The sequence below is a fragment of the Bos grunniens genome, chromosome 27, assembly GCF_055505025.1.
Source record: "Bos grunniens cultivar Pamir isolate PY7600 chromosome 27, Bosgru_T2T1.0, whole genome shotgun sequence".
NCBI lineage: Eukaryota > Metazoa > Chordata > Mammalia > Artiodactyla > Bovidae > Bos > Bos grunniens.
The window spans coordinates 41,545,183-41,567,730 of record NC_141191.1 but is presented as its reverse complement, the minus strand read 5'-3'; the positions used below and the strand labels follow the sequence as shown (position 1 = coordinate 41,567,730).

The following is a 22,548-nucleotide window of genomic DNA, read 5'->3' as shown; positions in this document are numbered from 1 at the left end:
GGGTCGAGGAGAGTAGGACACGACTGAGCGACTCAACAACAACAAGCCTGCAGTGGTCCCTTTGGCGTCAAAGCAATGAAGCTGTTCTTTCCTTCTTCACCCAAAACTCTGTCTCTGAGATTTAATTCGGTGTCAGGGTACAGAGGCTGGATTTGGCTTCACATCCTATGATCAGAGACGGAAAGGACGTCAGGAGCTAATATGTCTTGAGCCTGCAGGACATCTGGCCCCCTGAGGTCTCTTTGGTATCTAGGAGATGTGACTCACAGAGACAGTTGGTGAATATGGAGTGTGATCTGAGACTAAGCAAGATTGCTTAAATCTAAAGCTGACAGCAGTGTTTGGTTTGCTGGCAGAATATAGCCTCTCGGTATCTTTGACCTATATGCAGCTGTGAAAGATAATATGAGCCACTTCTAGACAATACTGTACCGTGCATTTAAAACTTTGTTAAGAGGGTAGATCTCCTGTTAAATGTTATTACCACAAAAGTCAAAAAAAGGGACACGAGAAAATATTTGGAGGTGATGAATCTATTCTCTTGATTGTGCTGGTGGTTTCACACAGGTGTGTGGGCATATTTCCAAACTCATCAAATTGTATAACATATACATGAGGCTGTAAGGGACTGAGGGTAGGAGGAGAAGGTGGTGACAGAGGAGGAGATGGTTGGATAGCTTTACTAATTCAATGGCCAGAAGTTTGAGCAAACTCCTGTAGACACCGAAGGACAGGGAAGCCTGGCATGCTGCAGTCCATGGGGTTGCAGAGTTGGACACCACTCAGTGACTAAACAATGCTGTATGTGCAGTTTTTGTATCAATTATACCTCAGTAGAACTGTGAAGAAGGCTGAGCACCGAAGAATTGATGCTTTTGAACTGTGGTGTTGGAGAAGACTCTTGAGAGTCCCTTGGACTGCAAGGAGATCCAACCAGTCCATTTTGAAGGAGATCAGTCCTGGGTGTTCTTTGGAAGGAATCATGCTAAAGCTGAAACTCCAATACTTTGGCCACCTCATGGGAAGAGTTGACTCATTGGAAAAGAGTCTGATGCTGGGAGGGATTGGGGGCAGGAGGAGAAGGGGACGACAGAGGATGAGATGGCTGGATGGCATCACTGACTCAGTGGACGTGAGTCTGAGTGAACTCCGGGAGTTGGTGATGGACAGGGAGGCCTGGTGTGCTGCAATTCATGGGGTCGAAAAGAGTCGGACACAACTGAGTGACTGAACTGAACTGAAGGCTGTTTAAAAAAAAAGATTTGATCCAAAATGCAAAAGTCAAGGTATTTCACAAAGAAGCGCGCATGTTTTGGGATTCTTCTTGAAAAGTCAGATCAGGGCATACTTTCATTTCTGCGCTCTTTGGATCTGTGTTGCCTAGTAGGGTGACCACTAACCAGGTATGGATATTTTACATTCATATTTATTTAATCAGTTTTATTAACGTATAACTGATTTACAATATTGTGTTAGTTTCAGGTGTACAACATAGCAATTTAACGTTTTTATAGATTATACTCCATTTAAAGTTATTACACAATATTGGCTATATTTCCTGTGCTGTACAATATTCCCTTGCGGCTATTTATTTTATAGTTCATACCTCTTAATCCCATAACCTATTTTTCCCTTCTCCCCACCCCACTGATAACCACTAGTTTATTCTCTTCATCCGTGAGTCTGTTTCTGTTTTGTTATTTTCATTGATTTTGTTTTATTTTTTAGATTCCACATGTAAGTGATAACATACAGTATTTGTCTTTTTCTATATGACTTACTTCACTAAGTATGATGCCTTCCAGTTCTACCCATGTTGTTGCAAATGGCAAAATTTCCTTTCTTTAATGCCTGAGTATATTCCATTGTATATATGTACCACATCTTCTTTTTAAAAAAAATTGTTTATTTTAATTGGAAGATAATTACTTTACAATATTATGATGGTTTTGCCATACGTCAACAAGAATCGGCCATAGGTATACATGTGTCCCCTCCCCATCGCCACCATCCTGAACCCCCTCCCAGCTCCCTCCCAACCCCATCCCTCCGGGTTCTCACCCAGCACCAGCTTTGGGTGCCCTGTTTCATGCATCAAACTCCCGCCGGTTGTCTGTTTTACTTATGGTAATGTATAGGTGTCCGTGCTAATCTCTCAAATTATCCCACGGTCTCCTTCTCCCGCTGAGTCCAAAAGCCTGTTCTTTACGTCTGTGTATAGCCTTCTTTATCCATTCCTCTGTTGATGGACACTTGAGTTGCGTCCATGCTTGGCAGTTGTAAACAGTGCTGCAATGAACATTGGGTACATGTGTTTTTTTGAATTATGTTTCTTTCCGCCCCCGCCGGATACATGCCCAGGGGTGGGATTGCTGGATCATATGGCGGTTCTCTTTGTCGTTTTCTAAGGAGCGTCCAGTGTTCTCTAAAGTAGTTTACATCCCCCGCTGGTGGGGCTTCTGGCCCAACTGACCCAACTCAGGTAGGTAATAGGAAAGCTGGTTTCATCCTTAGGTTCCAACCATGCCTTCTGATTCTACTTTGCCAGCATAAAGCTCACACTTTGACATCTAACCAACTCCTGTATCTATTTCTTAATTGTTTTAGCATTTTCAGAGGAAAGAGAGGCGATTGGTGCTTTTACCCATTTCCACAGCAGTTCCAGCCTGCCTGTAACACTTATCCCCTTGGAGCCGGCCCGTCTTGCACCACCAAACCGATGACCGGGACAAACGACAAGTGTCCAAAGAGGTACAGATGATAAGTCACTTCCAGCTAGAGCTATTAGAACTTCACGGAAGAGGTAATATTTGAGTTAATCTTGGAGAAACGATTCACTTACACTGGAAGAAAAGTGATTCAGAAGTGAGTGAACTGGCAGTTCGAGAGGGGCCTGATGGGAGCAATGGGAAGTCTGGGGAAGCTCAGGAACTTTCAGCCCCAAGGAGCATTCAGCTCTGACACTGGAAAGTTTTTGTTGGAAGTAGTGGAAGTTAGGGCAGGCAAAGTGGGTGGGAGCTACATTTACAGGTGCTGGCATTTGAATGAGGAAAGACACAGTTTCGAAAGGGCAACAGACTGACTAATGAAGTTGGAACTATTTCTTGAAATCTATAACTAGGAAGCAATTTAAAAGCAATTATTTCTGAAATCTTGGCCTTGTTTGTTTTCTCTGGTTGCTCTCTGAAGTGAGGTGCCTGCCCACGCCCCGATCCCTGCCCCACCAGTGGACTTACAGTTCTTTCAGAAGAACTTTTCATCTGATGCCTATCCAACGGCTTTCACACCCAGGAAAGCCAACTTCCTGTTGTCTCCAACAGAGGCTTGAGAAGAGGTGAAAATAAAACATTCATCACACTGTGAAAACAAACACGGATACTATCAGATTCGGCCACTCGTTGTAGTTCTGAGTCATGGTCACGCCAAGAAAACGAATTGAAAGGATCGGATAATAAGATCCTATTAGGGGATTAAACATTTCAGCATTTCACAAGCTAGGCAGAGTCTTCATTTCCTTAGCACGCCATCAACTTGCTTATTTTCTACAAACCTTGTATAACAACGTATTCATTTTTAAAGTCTCTTTCGTGTTAAATCATTGATATGCTAAGTTAGAGTTGGCTCAGATCAGTTTACTTAAGGATCCCAAGTACTTTTTGATACAAAAGGATGAGACTCGTGTTAAAAGATAATTGTCAGAGAAAGGTAAAATCCTGACTCTTCCACAGATATAAAAATGAACTTATGTTAAAGATTTTATTTTATTTGTATATAAGAGAACCAGGGATATCTTATAGTCCGATCCAAAGAAAAAGTTAAAAGCACAAATTGATATGGAGTCAAGGAACTGAATGCAAATGAATGTAAATCTGTTTTTCTACAAGAGGGAGGGAAGTCAATAGGAACTCTACTTGGAGACAGAGTTTGCATGGAGTGTCTACTAAGGTACCAAGAGCTACAAATAGACAAAGCAAGAACAAGTCAGCATCGGACGACCCCAAAGGGTGTGCGCCACGTAACCATGTAGTTTTCCATTGAAACGCACGTTTTATTCTATACTCCCTATTCCTTTCTTCAGAATCAGAATTTTGGAAACTTTTGTGGAGAAGGAGTCCCCAACTGAGTGCCTGACATAGAGAAAGTCAGGGAAGTCCCTAAAATAAATTATGAAGGTAGAAAGATACTGGGACCAGTGGGAATGGTGGTTCTGGATGGTGCAGTGCTTGGTTCTGGGCAGGCCCCCCAGGAGCGCTGGGGATTCTCCGCTTGTCTCCAGAGGCGCTGGGTACCCTTCTCTCCTCTGGGGTCACATCACGGTCCCCTACGCTCTGGTTTCCAGTGGGACCGCCAGCAGGATGCTGAAGGGTGAATCTGGAATGCCCCGCCCCAGCTCCCTCCCTGTGGGTGGGATCCGTTGCCAAGCTCCTCCCCCAGACTCCTCCTCCGGTCCCCAGGTCCGGTCCCCAGGTCCTCTCCCCGCCCCCACCCTGCAGACCGAGGGTGGGTGCTCCCCCGCCTATAGCTCTGGAGTATTGGGCTTCTTCTTAGAATGTCCCTGCTTCGTGACCATCCTTTCAAAGTAGTCTCTTTTAAACATAATCATTTGTTTTAAAATATTTTGGGGACTTTGGAAAATAGGCTGAGTAAACGAAAGGTCATACTGGAGACCTGATGTGACAGATTCCTAGCTGTTTCTAAAGCAGCTTGCTTCCTCAGGCGCATTCACTCAGTACCAAGAGGGCGCAGCTAGAGTCCCAGCACCTCCCAAAGGTGGTGGGGCACCTGGATTAACCCTTCAGTTGTGAGTAAGCATTCTCCAGAGTTCTGGAAACATTCTCCAGAGGGGTCTTGATGGGAAACACATCTCTGGAAAAGAGAGACCACCCCCTCCCCCCCCCCCTTTTTTTTGGTTTAATAGGCAAGATGAGTGAGGACTTGAGCTATTTTGATGATGTTATATTATCTGCAATTAACCACAACACTTCTATAGGTTGTAATATGTGTATGTGAAGATTAATTTATACCCTGAGGCTTGATGCTGAAGTTGAAGCTCCAATTTTCTGGCCACCCGATGTGAAGACCAACTAATTGGAAAAGACCCTGATGCTGGGAAAGGTTGAGGGCAGGAGGAGAGGTGGGCGGCAGAGGATGAGATGATTAGATAGCATCACTGACTCAATGGACATGAGTTTGAGCAAACTCCAGGAGATAATGAAGGATAGGGAAGCCTGGCATGCTGAAGTTCTTGGGGTTGCAAACAGTCAGACATGATTTAGCAATTGAGCAACAAAAACAAAGGTGAAATGAATATTTGAGGCTAGTTGATATTTGTTTTAATTTTTATTTTATACTGGAGCATAGTTGATTAACAGTGTTGTGTTAGTTTCAGGTGTATAGCAGAGTGATTCAGTTATACATATACATGGATCCTTTCTCAGATACTTTTCCTGTTTAGGTTATTACGGAGTATCGAGTAGAGCTCCCTGTGCTACACAGTAGGACCTTGTTGAGTATCTGTTTTATATACAGTAGTGTGTGTATGTCAATCCCAATCTCCCAATCTATTCCTCCCTCTCCATTCTTCCCCAGTTGTAACCATAAATTACAACCCCAGTTGCAACCTCTTGTTCTTCCCTGGTGGCTCAGAGGTTAAAGCGTCTGCCTCCAATGCGGGAGACCCAGGTTCGATCCCAGGGTTGGGAAGATCCCCTGGAGAAGGAAATGGTAACCCACTCCAGTATTCTTGCCTGGAGAATCCCATGGACGGAGAAGCCTGGTAGGCTACAATCCATGGGGTTGCAAAGAGTCGGACATGACTGAGCGACTTCACTTGCTTGCTTGCAGCCTCTACGTCTGTGAACCTGTTTCTGTTTTGTAAATAAGTTCATTTCTATCTTTTTTTTTTAAAGATTCTGCATATAAATAATCTCATATACTTGCCTTTCTCTGTCTGATTTATTTCACTTCGTATGAACATCTCCAGGTCCAACCGTGTTGCTGCCAAGGGCGTTATTTCTTTCTTTTCATGGCTGAGTGATATTCCACTGTATATACGTACCACGTCTTCTTTCTTCATTCATCTGTTAATGGAAATTTAGGTTCCCATATCCTATTCATAAACATATTGCAATGAACACTGGGGTGCATGCATTCTTTCAAACCATGTTTTTCTCTGGCTACATGCCCAGGAGTGGGGTTGCTGTATCATATGGTAACCCTGTTTTTAGTTTCTTAAGGAACCTCCATCCTGTTCTCCACAGTGGTTGTACCAATTTACATTCCCACCAACAGTGCAGGAGGGTTCCCTTTTCTCTACATCTTCTCCAGCATTTATTGTTTGTAGATTTTTTTGATGATGGCCATTCTGACTGGTGTGAGGTGATACCTCATTGTACTTCTGATCTTCATGCATGTTCTGTCGCTTCATTCATGTCCATCTCTTTGTGATCCCATGGAATGTAGCCTGCCAGACTCCTTTGTCCATGGGATTCTCCAGGCAAGAGTACTGGAGTGGGTTGCTATACCTTCCTCCAGGAGATCTTCCAGACCCAGGGATTGAACTTGCGTCTCTTACATCTTCTGTACTGGCAGGTGAGCTGTTTACCACTAGAGCCACCTGGGAAGCCCAATGGGAGTCATTAGTGTTTGAATATTTTGAAATCCAAACTTCAGAATAAGCAATAGCTATTTGAGTCTGCACCACTGGGCTCATTATTTAGCCCTGTTAATGGATGTTAGAAATGCTTTTTGATTAATAAAGATTTTTTAAACTATGAGGTTGGCAAAAATGGTTGTATAGGTACCTTGTCATTGTATGAATGAGTGAAAATCCAGTGAGTCTCAGCACTTAACTTCAGAATAGTTTCCAAGATAAAACATTTAGCTACACCCCACTTTCTACCTTCCCTCGCATCAAATATGGAGAATTCAGTCTCCTGTAACTTTAGAAGATTAGCTGATTCTACTGTAAATATGACTGCATTTACTTCAGAGTGAAGCTTTCACTCAAAATGCTTACTGGAATGAAAAAAGGACCAGGAAAGGGGGAATTTGACTGCGCTTACAGTGATCGCGGCGCACCGGTCAGGACAGCAGGCTGCGCCGCAGGAACAGACAGCAGCTGGAGCCTCAGGAGCCTGAGGAAACAAAGGCTTGCTTCTTCCTCGTACTTTACCAGCAAAGTGCTGGACAGTAGTTGAGGGAAACTGGCTTAGGACAGTTTGAATCGAGTGGAACACTAGAAGAATTCTTGACTGCCAAGTGAGGAAGAGGAACACGCTTCGGGGTATTGCCCCTCACATCTTCTGTGGCTTAAACGCTTGTCTGAGATGATGGGTTGGTGGAACACAATCCAGCAGATGCCTCCGAATATTCTAGACTTTCTTTTTTCTATTTTCCTTCCTCCCTCCCTTCCTCCTTCCCTCCCTCTCCCTCGTTTCTTTCTTTCTCTCGTACTGTTTACACTTCATAAATATTTCAACATCTAGTGACTCTTCTATGGGACTCCATAGCACCAAGACAGTACAATTCTTCGTCTCAGCTACACAAGCAGGTGGCATCTTTGAAATGATACCCTTGACTCTTAATGATTCTGAAGGTCTATTTGGAAGTTCCTCCCTTTGGTCCCCAAAGTCATGGAGTATTCAGAGAAACATCTAAAGGAGAGTTCATTTCCAGCAGACTATTGTTTGTTGCATTTGCTGCCAATTAAACTCTAGCCTAGAGCTAAGCGTATGATTTGGGAATGAAACTTTTTTTGGCAATACAATACACAAAAAGCAATTATGGTGTTTTTCCTATAACCAGTTCAGTGAGAGAGGAAATAGAATTGTTACTTAGTAATTATCACACTCTGCCCAACTCCCTTCGTAACTTAATAGGCATAAGATTCTTTTAAACCTCAAGTTACTCAATGATTTAGCTAATCTGTAACCTAGGTAAACCACCTTAGGTTTTTGCTAGCTAAACCAACTGGTTAAAATGATGAAGTTAAACTATAACACATCTAGTTAGATCTTTTCTCAGAAGTGTTTCAATTCCATATTGAGTTTTCTGAATGTAAAATAATCATATTTAGATTTCCAAATAGCCGGCCTTACCTGTATCATGACTGAGTATAAAGTCTTGTGGATTATAGCAATCTATTGGCAAAGAGGACTAGAGACCTCTTGTATACCTTGGTTTGAATTTTAAAAGAAAGATGCCTAAGAAATGAAAATGATATAATTTCTACCACATATATGTTAACAACAATCCATTAAATTTTTTTCTTCTAGAATCTCAAAAGCATAAATTTGCCTGTTGAAAAATTGAGTTGCCACCCAAAATATGGATGATACAATATTTTCTGCTGTATTTTCACAAATGAAAGGAGCAACTTTGTGACCATACCATAAAAGTATATATACTTGCTGTCTTTATTCAGATTTTTTTCAACGCTTATTTGTATTTATTTTTTATATAATCATTTTTTAACTGGAGTATAGTTGATTCACAATGGTGTGTTGATTTCTGCTGTATAGTAAAGTGGTTTAGTTATATATTATATATTTAGTTTTATATATTATGCCTTTAGTTTTCCATGTAGTCTATCGTAGCACACTAAATACAGTTCCCAGCACTGTACAGTAGGATCTTATTGTTTATCCATTCTGTATATAAAAGCTTACGGCTGCTAATTCCAACCTCCCGCTCCAGTCCTCCCCCCTCCCTCCCCGGTAACCACCAAGCCCACCTCTGTATCTGTGAGTCTGTTTCTGCTTCACAGACAGGTTCATTCATGTCATAGATTCCATACATGAGTGACATCCCGTGGTATCTGCCTTTCTCTGTCTGACTTACTTCACTAAGTGTGATCATCTCTAGCTCCATCCATGTTGCTCCAAATGGATTATTTCACTCTTTCGTATGGCTGAGTGGCATCCTATTGTATATACGGATCACATCTTTATCCATTTGTTCGCTCGCTGGACATTTAGGCTTCTTCCGTGCTTTGGCTACAGTAAACAGTGCTGCTGTGAACATAAGGGTGCGTGTATCTTTTTGGATTCGAGTTTTATCTGAATACATGCCCTGGAGTGGGTAATCACTTCTTGGCCTTTTGGCTAAGATCATGTATTTTTGTGATTAAGATGACTCCATTAAAAATACATTCAATTTTCTTTCTTCTCTGACCTGAAGTAAACAGAAATCCTGTATACCAGAATGGAGAGCTCTGGGTGTGTGGGAAGAGAAAGACGACAGGTTGTAAGGAGTTAGGTCAAACTAGGGACCCTGTTCGGAGAAGGCAATGGCACCCCACTCCAGTACTCTTGCCTGGAAAATCCCATGGACGGAGGAGCCTGGTGGGCTGCAGTCCATGGGGTCGCTAAGAGTCCGGCACGACTGAGCAACTTCACTTTCACTTTTCACTTTCATGCATTGGAGAAGGAAATGGCAACCCACTCCAGTGTTCTTGCCTGGAGAATCCCAGGGACGGGGGAGCCTGGTGGGCTGCCGTCTATGGGGTCGCACAGAATCGGACACGACTGAAGCGACTTAGCAGCAGCAGCAGCAGCAGCAGGGACCCTGTTAGCTTATCAGTGAGCAAGCCAGCCAGTCAAGCCTGACCAAGACTACAGACTCTGTACAGTCGGCCAAGTTTGTCTGCAGCTTCCATTCATTATTTCCCTGGGTTTTCTTCGGGGTGCCATGCTCCTGTTATTTTTATAATAAAGCACATCTATCCCTTGTTTCATTCTGTATTTCCAAGATGGCAATTATTCAAAGAGTTCTGTATATGTTGTTAGAAAGTTGACATGCTACATTTTATGATGGCATCATGACTCAAACCAGTGAAAACACTCTTGACCCTACCAGGGTCTTAATGGGTTAGACTCATTGACATGGACCTTCATGCGACCATAAGTGTGAAACTCTAACGTTGTGCCTGGCGTATCAGGGAATGGCCAATGCTCTTAGTTAAAAAAAATTAAAATAATTAGATCTAGTAAGATAGCGCCCTTTTGTTTCTGTTTATATATTAATAATATAGAGGTGGCTGCCTAGACAAAGAAAGAAAAGGTTGTTTATTGCCATCTCTAGAGCCACCTCTAGAGAAAATCTGGTTTCACATAATATTCATGATTTAGGGCACTCGGAGAGTGCACGTAACTGTCTTGTTTATCAAAGCTGCTTATGAAGAATGCAGATTCTGGGGCTCTCAGGGCAGCCTGACCCAGGAATCTGCATTTCAGCGTGATTCTCATGGATTCTAAAGTTGAAGACTCTCTACTGCTTACTGACCTGAGGCCTTTTCTTCAGTGGTTAAACTTGGACCCGTGAACTAAGTTACCTTAATAGAGGATACAATCATGTGAAAAAGATGAGGGACAGAATAATTTTCAGAAAGATGGTTGTGTGGTTTTACTAATCTCTTTTAATTGCTCCTAAAATTTCTTCAGAACTAATCTCTAACAATTACAGTTTACATTTCTTTGAAAGTACCTTCTGCTTTTCTGAGGTTTTTGCAGATTTCTACAAGGAGGACAGCTACAATGAACAGGTCAAGAACAGTGAGGGTTTGCACCATGAGATCCAACCAGTCCATTCTGAAGGAGATCAGCCCTGGGATTTCTTTGGAAGTAATGATGCTGAAGCTGAAACTCCAGTACTTTGGCCACCTCATTGGAAGAGTTGACTCATTGGAAAAGAGTCTGATGTTGGGAGGGATTGGGGGCAGGAGGAGAAGGGGACAACAGAGGATGAGATGGCTGGATGACATCACTGACTCGATGGACGTGAGTCTCAGTGAACTCCGGGGGTTGGTGATGGACAGGGAGGCCTGGCGTGCTGCGATTCATGGGGTTGCAAAGAGTCGGACACGACTGAGCAACTGATCTGATCTGATCTTTTCTACATTTCCTGGTCTCTTAAATACACCATTAAAACAAATATAAGCAAATAATTTAGTCTTTATTATAATAGATACCTACATAAAATACATAGGTATTTTTAAAAGTCATTTTAGTCTAGGTCTTGTGTGCGTGCTTAGTTGCTCACTTGTGTCCGACTCTTGCGACCCCACAAACTAGCCCACCAGACTCCTCTGTCCATGGCATTGTCCAGGCAAGAATACCGGAGTGGGTTGTCATTTCTTTCTCCAGGAGATCTTCCCAGCCCAGGAATCGAACCTGGGTCTCCTGCATTACAGGCAGACGCTTTACTGACTGAGCTATGAGTTTCGGCCTTGGTTGTGCCATAAATTGGACTTGGGTCAGGCCGGTCGTTATTCAAAACGAAGACTGAATTTGACCTTATTTTCAAATGGCGGGTGCTTGAATTGACATCCTCAGTGGCCACTAAACTTGTGATAATGTTCAGGAAATCTTCCCCGAGAATACCGCACCGTGGCGTATCAACTGTTTTAAGCTAAAGCCGTCTGAGACAAGGGCAGAAGGAGAAAGGCCACGCTGCCCTTCTCCCTCCCCCGTATCTTTTCTGTGACCTTGAAACAGGTCATAAAAGCCTCCTGTGCGAAGGGCCCTCCTTATACCTGGAGGGAAGGAGCGTCCTCATCTCTGAAGACAAAGGCGGCCGAGAAGCAGCCGACAAACAGGCCCCGAGAAGCTCCACTGGTTCAGTGAACTTTCTGCTTGTTGTTCTTGTTGAGTCGCTGCGTCGTGTCCGACTGCACGCGACCTCGTGGGCGCAGCCAGGCCGGCCTGTGTCCCCTGTCTCCAGCGTTTGCTCAAGTTCACGTCCAGGTGCTCTTTCCTCACATTCCTCATACTCCCAACCTATCAAATTCCTCCAAGACAGCCCACTCTCCATCAGACATAATAGACATACTCTGGGTTAGCCATTTCTGTAGGCCTTCTTTCCTTATGAAAGTTCCCAGTGTCAAGTAAGTGAAAGTGAAAGTGTTAGTCGCTCATTTGTGTCCGACTCTTTGTAATCCCCTGGACTGTCGCCCTCCAGGCTCCTCTGTCCGTGGAATTCTCCAGGTGAGAGTACTGGAGTGGGTTGCCATGCCCTCCTCCAGGGGATCTTCCACACCCAAGGATAGAACCTGGGTCTTCTGCATGGCAGGCAGATTCTTTACCATCTGAGCCACCAGGGAAGCCCCATGTCAAGAAAAACTTAAATAAATATGTATGCTTATCTTCTATTAATCATTGTCCATTTAATTTTCAGACCCAACCAGGGACCCATAGGAAGACTTTTTCCTCTCCAGCACATGAATAAGTGGAAAACCTAGTGAGTAGGGCCCCAGGGTCCACTCCCGCCTTAACAGAAGCAAGCTTTTCATTTTTTATGTTTTCAAATTTTCACTTTTATGTTTGCTGTGTTGTGGGTCTGCAAAAAGTGCATTTGGAACAAGTATTAATAACCCAGTGTGCCTTATGAGGTCCAGGGGTCCGATTCCATTCTGGATTCAACTTTGGACAAATTCTTCTTCTAGGGTTTCTTAAATGCTTAAAAGGATTAAGGAGTCTGCCTTGAGCTAATAGCATGGATTTCTCATTTCATTTCTCTAGTTTCATTCTTCTGTTTCAGGGTTGTGCAATGCCCATTGGGGCAGAGGGTGGAATTTCATTTTGTGTGACAATCTTAGTAGGGAAAGAGGATTTCTATTTTATCAGTTGGGTTTCCCAGGTGGTGCTAGTGGTAAAGAATCCAGCTGCCAATGCAGGAGACAGAAGAGATGCTGGTTCGATCCCTAGTTCCGGAAGGTGTCCTGGAGGAGGCACACCAACCCACTCCCATATTTTTGACTGGAGGATCCCATGGACAGAGGAGCCTGGTGGGCTACAGTCTGGGGTCACACAGAGTTGGATACGTTTTATAAGTCACTCTGGTGGCAGCATTTATCCAATGAGAAAGGCAGACATACCCGCTTACAAAGCCAGGGAAATTACCTGCTCTGTGCGTTTGTATTCTTGGCCATCCCCTGCCCATCCCCTCAAGTGGATTCTCTGGCCTCACTGTGGGACAGTGACGAAGGGCAGATGAGAGAGCTAGGCACTCTGGTTCACAGCCACGCAGTTGGAATCCCTTTGGAATCTCCATGTTTTCCTCGGAATTTGTTCAGAGTAGAGAAAAGGGTGCACATAAATAGAATAGACCGTATCAGTAGTTGGAGAAGGCTCCTAAGAGTCCCTTGGACGGCAAGGAGATTAAACCAGTCAATCCTAAAGGAAATCAGTGCTGAATATTCATTGGAAGGACTGATGCTGAAGCTGAAACTCCAATACTTTGGCACCTGATGTGACGAGATGACTCATTAGAAGAGACCCTGATGCTGAAAAAGATTGAAGGCAGGAGGAGAAGGGGATGACAGAGGATGAGATGGTTGGATGGCATCACTGACTCAATGGACATGAGTTTGAGCAAGCTCTGGGGGATGGTGAAGGACAGGGAAGCCTGGTGTGCGGCAGTCCATGGGATCGCAAAGAGTTGGACACGACTGAGCGACTGAACAGCAACAACAAAGTAGCCCCGGTGCTTCTGGCTTCATAGTTATTTTTCATTCTTTGGCTACAGCACTGAACAGTCTCGTCTAGTGGGAATCCACAGACTGCAATCTTAATGAAGGCAGAGGGTTATCTCTCACGGGGGAAGCCAGAAAGTGTTCACTATTCTTTCTACCTGGGGTGAAGGTGAAGAGAGGGCATGTGACCCAGGCTTGGACAATCTAATGTTTCCTCATGACTCTGTTGAATGACACAAAGATAATGGCATCGATAATTCAATTAAAGTCACTGATTCAATATTCACATGGGCATAGCGCCATCTAGGGGCGGGAAGTTGCATTGTCTTACAGGGAGGTGGAATCCTGGTTGCTGGAAGCTATCTTGCTTCCTTTCCATTTTGCAGTCCTGGTCTTCCAAGTTTGTGTTGATTCTGTCACATCTTCACGGCCTTCCAGTAAATTATCTTTTGATTCAGACAACCAGAGTCAATTTCCATTGCTCGTGTTCAAGAACCCTAGCTCATACTGAAAGGCTAAAACCAAACCCAAACCAATCCTGTTACGGAAAAACATAATGTTTATATTAACTTTTTATCATACAAAAATTAATATACAAGTATGGGACTATTTTGATGTAGTATCTTTTATATCTTAATAGTAGCAATAGTTACTTTAAAATTTTTATTGTATATTTATATGCTCTGGAGCATAGTTGATTAACAATATGGTGTTAGTTTCAGGTGTATATAGCAAGGTGATTCAATTATACATACATATGTATCTATTCCTCTTAAAATTCTTTTCCCATTTAGGTTATTACAGAATACCTAGCAGAGTTCCCTGTGCTATACAGTAGGTCCTTGTTGGTTATCTATTTTATGTATCGTAATCCATCTATGTCAATCCCAGCCTACCAATCTATCCTGCTCCCTACCCTTCCCCCCATAAGCATAAACTTGTTCTCTAAGTCTGTGAGTCTATTTCTGTTTTGTAAATAAGTTCATTTGTATCATTTTTTTAGAGTCCACATATAAGTGATATCATATGATATTTGTCTTTCTCTGGATTACTTACTTCACTTAGTATGATCATCTTCAGGTCCATCTCTGTGGCTGCAAATGACATTATTTCATTCATTTTAATGACTGACTAATATTACATTATATTTTTGTACCACATCTTCTTTATCCATTCATCTACCAGTGGACATTTAGATTGCTTCCATGTCTTGGCTCTTGCAAACAGTGCTGAGATGAACATTGGGGTGCATGTATTTTTTTGAACCATGTTTTTCTCCAAATATAATATCTTTTATATCTTAATAGCAGTGACAGTTAATTTTGTGTATCAATTTACTGTACTCAAATACTTGGTCAAATATTATTCTACATGTTTCTATAAGATTTTAAAGGATAAAATTAATATTTAAGTCAGTAGACTTTGACTAAAGCAGATTACTTCCCACAATGTGAGTAAGTTGAAGGCCATTCCGTCAGTTGAAAACCTTAAGGAACAGAATAACCCTCCCTGGTAAAGAGGAAATTCTGCCAGCTGATGGTCTTTGGACTCCAATTGCCATTCTTCCCTGGGTCTCCAGCCTGCCAGCTCACCCTGCAGAGTTTGAACTTGCCAGCTTCAACAATCACATGAACCAATTTCTTAAATCTTTCTCTCTAATATCTTATGGGTTCTGTTTCTCTGGAGAACCCCGGCTAGTACAATTCTCAAACACACTATCCTGTGACTGGTGCAGATCTCTGCTCTGTGTGCTAAACAGCTGCATAAAACCTGCATGCATGCTAAGTCACTTAGTTGCATTTGACTCTGTGCAACCCCATGGACTGTGGCCCACCAGGCTGCTCTGTCCATGGGCTTCTCCAGGCAAGAATACTGGAGTGGGTCATCATGCCCTCCCCCAGGGGATCTTCCTGACCCAGGGATCGAACCCACGTCTTTTACGTCTCCTGTGTTGGCAGGTGGGTTCTTTAGCACTAGCACCACCAGGGAGCCCTGCGTAATACCTACTGTGGTGCAATTATGCACCTCCACCCGTTTGTTGGATTTAGGCAAAGATTCTTTTGGGAAAAGCAGGTCCTAATGCAACAGAGAGCAGACCCATTTCCTGCCTAATACCACTTCCCTGAGGGTTTAAAATCTGTTCAGTGCCTGGTCAGGGAGTGTTGATGTAAATGGAGCCCCCAGTGGCGTCTCCTGGATTACCTCTTTCAAGCCCACCAGGTGCATGCTGAACTTGTGGAAAGCAACCTCGCAAGCCAAGGCTGTCGCTCTGGGCAGGTGGTTGCCTGGTGGTAAGAGGTTCACCACGGTTCCATATTAGAAGAGATTAAGCCAGTCCAGGCAGACTTCCCAGGTGACTCAGCAGTAAAAAAATTTGCCTGCCAATGCAGGAGATGTAGGAGACTAGAGTTCGATTCCTGGATTTGGAAGATCCCCTGGAGGAAGAAATGGTAACCCACTCCAGTATTCTTGCCTGGAAAATTTCATGCACAGAGGAAACTGGCAGGTTGCAGGTTACATCCATGGGGGTCACAAAGAGTCGGACACAACTGTGCATGTGCGTGCACGCGCGCGCGCGCACACATACACACACACACACACACACACACACACACATGAAGCCAGTCCAAGCAACTCCTATAGAGTCAGTGACTCTTCCTGGCTAGTATTAGAAATAGACTAGAGAGAAGACACAAAAGGATCAGGACTTGAGTCAGGAAAAATGGAGTACTTCCCTGCTTCAAACCTGTGTGCTGCTTTAGGAATTGAAAATTTTAAGAGGGAGACAGAGACAAGGGCAAGAACTGACAGCAGCATGGATGCAGCTAGAGACTACTATACTGAGTAAGGCAAGTCAGAAAGAGGAGGACGAAACCCACGTCATATCGCTTATGTGTGGAATCTAGACTGTGACCCAAATGAACCTATCGATAAAACAGAAACAGACTCAGGGACAGAGAACAGACTGGTGGCTGCTAAGGGGGAGGGGTAGGGGAGGAACAGAGTGGGAGGCGGGAGTCAGCACAGGTTAGCTTTCATGTATAGACTAGACGGGCCTGCTGGATAGCACAGGGCACTATATTCAGCATCCTACGGGAAACGATGGTGGGAAAGAATTTTTTAAAAAAGAATGAATATATATATATATATATAACTGTACAGTGGTAATAAACAACACTGTAAAGAAACTACACTTTAATTAAAAACAAAGAGCGAGAAAGGCTAGAGAGGCATGATGGTGAATTTGGAGGGGTGGTGTCCGGCGAAGGCGGGAAGAAGAGGGGCTCGTGCAGAGGACACCGGAGACCATCCTTAGGGACCCCGCGTGCGAGGACCTGGCCGCGCTTCCGCACAGGGTGGAGGCCCCCAGCCAGTGTCATCTGATTTCTTCCTGCCTGATCTAGTTACCTAGGTTTGTTGTGAGGCTCACACAAACGAGGTGTTGCGCGTGATGGTGCCAGAGAAACCGGAGACAGTGACGCAAATGCCCCTTAATGCGAGGCCCCTGGGTGCGCGGGAGCAAAAGGGTGAAACCCAGTCTGCACATCACTGCTCTGCTCCACCAGCCTGCCCCTGTCGCTGCCCCCCGCCCCCCATTTCCAGGGCGAAAAAGGACTGAGGAGAAGGAAGGCAAGCAAACTCACCGCGCCCTCCTAGGCTGCGACGACAGCTCTGCCTCTAGCGGTTCCGAGTGATCCTTGTGTAGCGGGTCCGCTCACATCCCCGAGCCCGCACTGTAGACTAGAGGTACCACTCACATCGACCAGCAGAAGGGGCTTGCTGCCCGCAGCCGGAGGGGCGGCAGACTCGGTCCTCGGCTCCTGGGGGCTCGGCCCTCCCCACCGCCCTCCCCAACTCACCCCGTCAGCCCCTTCCCCTGAGGCCATTGCCCAGCGCTGGGGCAGGACAGCTCTGTGGGGCCTGCCCTGGACTGCACACTGGGCTGGCCAAGGCTCCGATGTGCTTGCATCTTAGCCTAACTCCTCCCTCCGTCCCCTCACCCTCCTTCCTCTCCCCTCCCTTCGCAAGTACTGGTCCTGCACGGACACTCTCCACAAACTCCGTCTCAGCACCTGCTTCCAGAGAACCCAGTCTGTAACACGATCTTTAATCCTGGGTGTTTCCTTGCTTCCACAGAATTTCTCACTAGGGTCCGTGGGGGTGTGCCTGTCCAAAGAGGGCCGGGCACCTAATAGATGCTCAATAAATACCTGTTCTGTGGATGTGCAAATTATCGATCCAGGAATTGTCAGCTTGCTGACAATTCCTGGATCGATAATTTCTTAATGGAAATGAAACATAAAAACATGTTAAAACAAACATATCTTATAGATTATAGCATGTTTTTTAGAAATAAGGAATAGTTAGTTTACAATGTGGTGTTAATTTCTGTTGTACAACAGAATGACTCAGTTATACATATATACATACATTCTTTTTAAAAATATTCTTTATAGTTTATCACAAAATATTCTGTGCTCTATATAGGCTCTTGTCTACCCATTCTTTATATAAGAGATTATATATGCTAACCCAATCTCCCACTCCAGCCTCCCCCACCTCCCTTCTCCCTTGTCACCACCGGTCTGTTCTCTATGTCTGTGGGTCTCTTTCTGTTTCATAGTTAGGTTCATTCGTGTCTTATTTTAGATACCATAAATGCAGCATCATATGTTAACTGTCTTTCTGTCTGACTTCTTTCATTTAGTGTGATAATCTCTAAATTGCATCCATGTTGCTGCAAAAAACATGATTTTGTTCTTGTTATGGCCGAGTAATCCCACTGTGTATGTGTACCACATCTTCTTTGTCCATTCGTCTGTCGATGGGTATTTAGGTTGCCTCCATTTCTTGGCTATCGTGAATAGTGCTAAATAGCAATGGATTTTAGAGTTAAAACATAATTCAAAAAATTTTGGCCCAAGGAGGAAGTTGCTTTAATATCCAGATTAAATCCTAGGGGAAGTATTTGCTTCTTTTGTGTTGTCAGGACACTAATGATTAACTGGAGACGTTCTGATCTTGGGTCTCCTGACTCACGAGGGACACTGTAAAGCCGTCTTCACAATCTGTTGCCGCCGTCTTTGCCAGCAGACCTCCTGCCTTCCTGGCTCTACCTGCCTCACCCTGGCCATGTCGAACCCCCGCAGCTCCCACACCCCCGCTGGAGCAGTCCTGTGTTTTGGGTGTGCCCTAGATCCACACCCTTGTTTCTGTTCTGCTTCTTCTGTGGTGAGTCTTTACTGGTGTCAAGGGTCCCTACCTTCTCCACTTTGTCCATTTGGTTTGAGTGAAGCTCCCTTTACATTTGGCTCCAGGAGTAGACTTGTGATCTAGGCATGGCCAATCAGAGTGTCATATCCTCTTGACCATAGTACCACAGGATTGAATGATTCCACTGGACACAATGAATCCCAACTTCAAGGCTTTTGCAGACCTATCAGTTCAGTTCAGTTCACTTCAGTCGCTCAGTCGTGTCTGACTCTTTGCGACCTCATGAATTGCAGCACACCAGGCCTCCCTGTCCATCACCAACTCCTGGAGTTCACTCAGACTCACGTCCATCGAGTCAGTGATGCCATCCAGCCATCTCATCCTCTGTCAGCCCCTTCTCCTCCTGCCCCCAATCCCTCCCAGCCTCAGACTCTTTTCCAATGAGTCAACTCTTCCCATGAGGTGGCCAAAGTACTGGAGTTTCAGCTTTAGCATCATTCCTTCCAAAGAAATCCCAGGGCTGATCTCCTTCAGAATGGACTGGTTGGATCTCCTTGCAGTCCAAGGGACTCTCAAGAGTCTTCTCCAACACCACAGTTCAAAGGCATCAGGAGGGCAGAAACGTTTTTATTGAGATTATTGATAAGCTAAGATGTAAGCCTATATCTATGGCCAGTCATCTTGCACCATGAAGGGGAAGCTTGCCTAGGCTTTGGGCTTGCACAGGGAAGTAGAGCTGAGATGATGACGAGAGGCTAGTCTGCAATACTATCGGAAGTCTCTATATCCCAGAAGGATTTGAGGTAGACCAGAAGATCCAAATCTGACTTCTGCAAGCAACACTTGAGCTTTTCATGCATATTGTGGGAAAACAACTGCTTCTCATTAGGTTAGTCTAAAATACAAACCATTTAGTCTTTTGAAAATTTTAATGAGTTACTTTCTTGGGTGAAACATTTATTTGCAGTTGAGCAAATATTTTAGAGGCATGTACAAATCTGTCAAACTTGCTGTGAAGCTTCACTCAGAACTTCGCTATTAACAGTTTCTTAATAAGCAGCCTTTTAATCCTCCCAGTTTTATAGACAGAACCTTTCTCACCTCAAAGGATGAAGAGAAACAGTAAACCCTCTGTAAACACTGGGAGGAAATTGGTAGGAGGTTCTCTGGCCTTGATGAGGTTGAAAAAAATACACGAAAGGAGAACAATAAGGAGTAGTAACTGTAAGCTAAAAATTGAAAATTGTAGCATGTACACAGTTTTCTTTTGGTGGGAACATTACACAATCATACCACTTAACAAGAATAGTTGAGACTAGTAATAAATTAATTTTATTATTAAGAAGAACCAGGAATAATTTTATCTTTTAATTTTATGTCAAGTAGGCAGATCTATGGGGCTTCCCTGGTAGCTCAGCTGGTAAAGAATCTGCCCTCAATGCAGGAGACCCTGGTTCATTTCCTGGGTTGGGAACATCCCGTGGAGAAGGGGTAGGCTACTCACTCCAGTATTCTTGGGCTTCCCTGGTGGCTCAGACAGTAAAAATCCTCCTGCAATGTGGGAGACCTAGGTTCAATCCCTGGGTTGGGGAGATCCCCTGGAGGAGGGTGTGGCAACCCACTCCAGTATTCTTGCCTGGAGAATCCCCATGGACAGAGGAGCCTGGCGGGCTACAGTCCATGGGGCCACAAAGAGTTGGACACAACTGAGCGACTAAGCACAGAACAACACAGGTAGATCTATAGACTATGTCTATTTTTCCAGCAATTTTATTGTAATTTTACTTCTTTTTGAAATAAACTCACATTCTTTACATTAATTCCTCTGCTGTATTGCAATGAGTGCATGTCTCAGAGTGTCATTTTGTGACACTGAGTACATGTGTCTACCTGCCAGTAGGCAAAGCAGATGGAATTATGGTTGTTTGTATCATCAAAATCTAAAATTGCCGAGTAAGACTTGACTACAGACAAAAATAAATATCATTTGAAATCTTTTTTTTTTAATGCACAATGACATTTCATAAAAAAGTATAATTATGTGCCTACTTTTTGAAAAAGCAAAGGTCAGAGGAGTGAAATGTGAGAGTGATTCTATTAACATTTCTGGTTGAGTTTCCTCTGTTGTTATGGTCTCAAGATTCTTTCAGCTACATGCACTAATGATTGTATAAAGAGGGCAGAGAAAACAGCAATTTATTATGATGACTGGATTAAGTACCCTGGCATGGAACAGAGAAAAACAAGCATCTCTGCAGATGGGAACGGGGCCACATAATGTTTTCAGCAACAGATTTCTACAGAGGATTTTGGCAACAAGGATAAACGTTCATATTGCTGGAATTGCCATCTGAGTTATGTTGGGGGCTATTTTAAGATACAGTGGAATCTGTTAATTATTTCTTGGACTCTGTAGTTCTGATTTATGTATTGGAGGATTAGAAAAGTGTAAGTTGTTGACAGCTATGCTCTGGAGTACTATTAGGCCAGGTGTTTGCGGTTCTGAAATGATTTGAAAGTTAAAAATCCTGTTTATCATTTCCAGAAAGTGAGAAGCTGTAGGGTGTATTGATTATTCAAATGAAGATGCTCTGATTAGGCTCATTCTAACTGGGGCAGCCAACTAGAGCTCTCACTAAGAGGGGATATTCTTGCCCCTGTCAACGTCCCTGATCCTCTGAACTTCATGAGGAAAATGTGACAATAATAACCCCAGTCTCACAGGATGGCTACTATGAGGACTAAATGAAATTGTGTGTGTGAAGAGCGTTTTGTAAATTACAAGGTACTGGATAGTATCTCTAAGTATTTCTATTTCGAAACCAGTAGCATTACGTCTAGTAGATACTTATGAGGCACTGTGCGGTATCCTGTGAGCTCATCTGATTCTAACGCAGCTGCAGGAGGCATTTCCAGAGGTACCCGCCTCCTTCTCCAAGCGGAGGAGGTGAAGCCACAGGAGGCTGGTCAGCCACAGAGACATGACCTGGGAGTGGGCGGGGGTTAGTGCCCTCTGGGGGTGCCCCCGGCTGATGGGAGTCAGCGTACCAGCGTCCTGGGCTGCTCGTCCTCCGGTAGGACAGGGCTGAAGTGTGGCACATGCTTGGGCACAGGTCCCTTGGCAGACGCGAGCTCTGGTTGCCCCCAGAGGGAACCAGCACACCACTGGTTGCTGTCTTTGCTGACTTGTGTCTGGCGTTTCCCCCTCCCTCAGTTCTGCTTGCTTTTCCCATAGAAGCATCCACACTCCAGCCCTTACCAAGCTTTGCTTTCTGGAGATATTACCTAGCCTGACTTCCTCTACTGGAGAGGGAAATGGCAACCCACCCCAGTATTCTTGCCTGGTGAGTCCCATGGACAGAGGAGCCTGGTGGCCTGCAGTCCATAGGGTTGCAAAAGAATTGGACCCTACTTAGCAACTGAAGAACAAAAACAACAGTAATTTTCTCCAAGGCATTTTAGTGTCATGCTAAAGAAAAAAAGGACATCAAACTACTGCAGAAGGAGATATTTCAGTCTATTAATACAATGTAAAGTATGATAATCTCCATATATGAAGAAAGCAACCTATATATGAGTATTATAAATATATATTTCTTTGTTCATTCGTGTTGATGGATGTTAATTTGTCTAGACTTTCACACTGAGGTGTGTAAAGCAGTCTCTTAAGATTTGTTTCAATTAACTCTCTTTTGATGATTATATCTCCCACGTGACTGCTAATTTTGTGTCCTTAGTTTTTCTTCTTTTGATTTTATTTTTGTTTAGTTTTGTTAATTGTTTTTCTGTTTGTTTTTTTTTCTGCTTCTCCTGGCTTTTCATTTTCTAACTGGTTCATTTCTGTTTTAACCTTAATTAAATAT

General features: G+C 43.9%; 1 long non-coding RNA gene across 9 annotated transcripts in view; it reads left to right on the top strand.

Moving 5' to 3' along the window:
* Positions 1–22,548, top strand: part of LOC147343869 (uncharacterized) — a 152,119-nt gene that overhangs the window by 73,556 nt on the left and 56,015 nt on the right. For 3 of the 9 annotated variants that reach the window (XR_015156361.1, XR_015156359.1, XR_015156355.1), the window contains 2 exons: positions 2,608–2,751; positions 10,512–10,942. The exons of 2 other annotated variants lie outside the window; for them this stretch is intronic. This is a non-coding gene — a long non-coding RNA (uncharacterized LOC147343869). Of the gene's footprint in view, positions 1–2,607; positions 2,752–3,189; positions 4,770–10,501; positions 10,943–22,548 lie in introns of those variants that run through there. 4 more of the 9 variants (XR_015156362.1, XR_015156356.1, XR_015156364.1 and 1 more) reach the window with 3 other exon arrangements.